This window comes from Pan paniscus, chromosome 5 (genome assembly GCF_029289425.2).
Source record: "Pan paniscus chromosome 5, NHGRI_mPanPan1-v2.0_pri, whole genome shotgun sequence".
Lineage (NCBI taxonomy): Eukaryota > Metazoa > Chordata > Mammalia > Primates > Hominidae > Pan > Pan paniscus.
In genome coordinates this window covers 70404230-70408108 of record NC_073254.2, presented here as the reverse complement: position 1 = coordinate 70408108, position 3879 = coordinate 70404230, and the positions used below count along the sequence as shown (strand labels likewise).

Here is a 3879-nt window from a genome sequence, read left to right as displayed (position 1 = left end):
AATTTTATCTAAAGTACAAACCAAATATCTCCCACATAACCATTAAGAATGTTAACACAGAAATTCTAAAATCATATAAATCCTTTCATTCTCCATTCTTTAAACTTCACTAGTCATCCACTTCATCCACTTCAGAAATTGTCCAAAAACTGTGCTGTCTTCTGCCAGAGAATTAAAAAAAATAAGCAGAGGAGAGTTATGCCTTTAACAAATATTTACTGAGAAACTACTATGTGGCAAGAGTATAGGATGGTGTTTAAATATTATTTTAATTCTTCATAAAACCTCCAGAATGTATGCTTCAAAGTTTTGTGACAGAGGAAAGAATCCTGTGAAAAACAAAAACAAAAACAAAAACAAAAACAAAACATTAAATCCATATCCAATCTGGCTAAGTCTGCTTTTGGGAAAACAGTGACAATGCATCTGAAACAAAAGTAAATTTACCAGATGCCCCAAAACAACAACAACAAATTTTTAAAAATCAATTTTTGAACCTTTTAAAGAAATTTTTGCTCTGTTTTCCAGTATTCCAATATTGTATTCAAACTTACTCATATTTTATATAAATTTTGAATTGTCACTTAGTTTTTAAAAGGCAAAAGTCATGTTCACACTTTAAGGATTTTTATAAAATCCAGCTTCATCATAAAATATTTCTATTTATGAATAGGATTTTGGTTTATTTAATCTTTCTTTCATTTTCCCTTGCTAACAACCTTTTTTTACCATATTGAAAATATATATTTGTCATATTAATTGAATATATTAACACCTCACGGTCATCTGACTTACAGAATCAGCAGAGTAATTTATAAATTAGTCCTTTCATATACTCTTGTCTTCTCAGTGCTCTTTTAATATTCTGGTGCCAGAGAACTATTAATGTGTTTGTTCATTCCTTCATTTATTCATTCTCTCGTTTATATTGTAGACTCTAATGGAAATATCTGTTTATTGTTTTCTTCTAAGACTTGCAGCTGTCTCCTCTGCTTAAAACCCAATAAAGAATCTGGACTGGGGACTAATCGAAGCAGGCTTTCTATACATGGTGAAAAACTGCTGCATTTAAAACTTGGTTTCTGCTAGCAGTCATGTATTCTTTTGTATGAACTAGAGAAATGGACAGAGAGTGTATAAATGAAAGAAATGTGACAAGAAGAGAGATGGAGGAAGAACCTTGGCAGCATTCGGTTCCCAGGTTTCAGTTGAACCTGACAGCCCACTCTATTTCTGCTGTTGGAACTGTGAAAAGTCTCCGTTTCTTTTCTATAAATTCTCGTACATTGAACCTAGCCTCAATGTGGAGCCTCTTAATTGTAAGTAATTCACTTCTAACCAACATAATTTAATTTTATTAAATGAATGTTACTGAATTTCTAATGGTAATGGGCTATGTAGTAGGCTCTGGGAAACAAAGATAAATAAGACATTACGCCGATTGCAAGCACCCTTAACTTACCCAAATGCTCGCAAGCACAAGGGAATGCAGACAGCGTATCTTAAACACTGGTGAATTTCTCATAATACCTAAAAAAGTCAATAGGGGTCTCTCAAGATTCACTGAACCACTTTTCACAATGAATTTCCAAAGTATTTATGAGCTTATACATTTTCTTTTCATAATAGGTTACACTAAGCAATTATATGGGAGTGAGTGAGGTGGATTTTGCTTTACAGTGCCAAAACATTTGCCATCCTCTGAGATGCTGAAAATATCTTCTCCATAATATAAGAGTTGAACTTTCCATTTCAAATATAGAATCATCATTTGAACGATTGTATTAGTTGTTACTGAGGGGACTGCAGTATACCCACGCAATATTAGAAGGCTGTAAGACAAGAGATTCCCACACAAGGCACTTGTGTATATACCAAGACTAAAGGACAATTAATCTGTAAGAAATAGAAAAACCTAGATTAAAATGAAAATGTTGCCCATATTCCTGTTGACAATATTGACAATATTCTCATTGAAAGTAGAATGAATGGCTTTTTCTTTATCCCTCGTTTGAGTAACTAGGGTTATGTTAAGAAATTTTTAACTGGTGAACAGAGATTAGTTCTTGACCTTAAAAATATTTTGCTGATTCCTCTTATACAATTAGTCCCTTTGTCTGAAGCTGCAAGTATGCTATGTGTTCAAGGTCAGCTTAAATGTATTGTCAAGTATAGATGATTAGCCATCTAGGTGATTAAGGAAAATAAGTTAATGAGACTGGTTACGTGATGTCCCCTGAGATAGGAATCTGGTGAACCAGACATGTGTCTGTATTAGTTCGCCAGGGCTGCCATAAGAAAATACAATAGATTGGGTGGCTTAAACAACAGAAATTTATTTTTTTCATAGTTTTGGAGGCTATAAGTGTGAGATCAAGGTGTTAATTCTTTTGATGTCTTCTGAGGCCTCTCTCCTTAGCTTATAGATGGCCTTTTTCCCTATAGCTTCACATGGTCTTCCCTCTGTGAATGTTTGGTATTTGTGTCCTAACGTCTTCCTACAGGGACACCAATCAGATTAGGACCCACTCATATGACATCATTTTACCTAAATTACCTTTTTAAAGATTCTAGCTCCAAAAGCGGTAACGTTCTGATGTTCTGGGGTTAGGACCTTAGCATATGAATTTTGGAGGGATACAGCTCAGTCCATAACCATAACAGACAGCTTAACTATATTGCCATCTACAGATGATTAGTGGGTAGCTTATTGAAAAAAACAGGTTAAGCCCTGGTGTGATTCTGTCCTGAGGAGCTGTTCTCTGGAGCAGTAGTTGTTTATCTCTGTCCACCTTCTCTCCCACCTAAGTGAGTGCCACCACCCCATGGAAGATTCAATGGACATGGCAATGAGCCCCGTGAGGCCTCAGAATTATCTTTTTGGTTGTGAACTAAAGGCCGGCAAAGATGATCACTTTAAGGTGGATAATGGTGAAAATGATTACCAGTTATCTTTAAGAATGGTCAGTTTAGGGCCCTGTGGAAAAGATGAATTGTGCATTGTTGAAGTAGAGGCAGAGAATTATGAAGGCAGTCGAATTAAGTAACACTGGCAACTTTGAAAATGTCTGTACAGCCAACAGTTTCCCTTGGGGGCTTTGAAATAACACCACCCATGGTCTTACAGTTGAAGTGTGGTTCAGGGCCCGTGCATATTAGTAGCTGTGGAGGAAGATGCAGAATCAGGAAGTGGAGGACAATGTAAAACTCCTAACTATATCCGGAAAGCGATCTTCCCCTGGAGGTGGTAGCAGCCTTCCACAGAAAAAAGTAAAACTTGATGCTGATGAAGATGATGATGATGATAATGAAGACGATGATTTTGATGATGAGGAAACTGAACAAAAAAATTCAGTGAAGAAATCTGTAGAAGATATTCCAGCCAAAAATGCACGAAAGTCAAATCAGAATGGAAGGACTCAAAACCATCAAAGCTAAGATCAAAAGGTCAAGAATCGTTCAAAAAACCAGGAAAAAACTTGTAAAACACCAGAAAGACCTAGTTCTGTAGAAGATATTAAAGCAAAAATGCAAGCAAGAATAGGAAAAGATGGTTTTCTTCCCAAACTGGAAGCCAAGTTCATCAATTATGTGAAAAATTGCTTCCAGGTGACTGATCAGAAGACTATTCAAGATCTCTGGCAGTGGAGGAAGTCTCTTTAAGAAAGCAGTTTAAACAGTTTTCTAAAAACTTTTCTTTAAGTTTAGGGGTACATGTACAGGATGTGCAGTTTTGTTACATTGGTAAATTGGTGTCATGGGGATTTGTTGTACAGATTATTTCGCCACCAGGTATTAAGTCTAGTACCCATTAATTACTTCTCTTGATCCTCTCCCTCCTCCCACCTTCCATTCCAATAGGCCCCAGTGTATGTTCCC

General features: G+C 36.0%; 1 pseudogene; it reads left to right on the top strand.

The window, feature by feature from the left end:
- Positions 1-2825: 2825 nt before the first annotated feature.
- Positions 2826-3663, top strand: LOC112440058 (nucleophosmin-like; annotated as a pseudogene).
- The last annotated feature ends 216 nt before the right edge of the window (positions 3664-3879 follow it).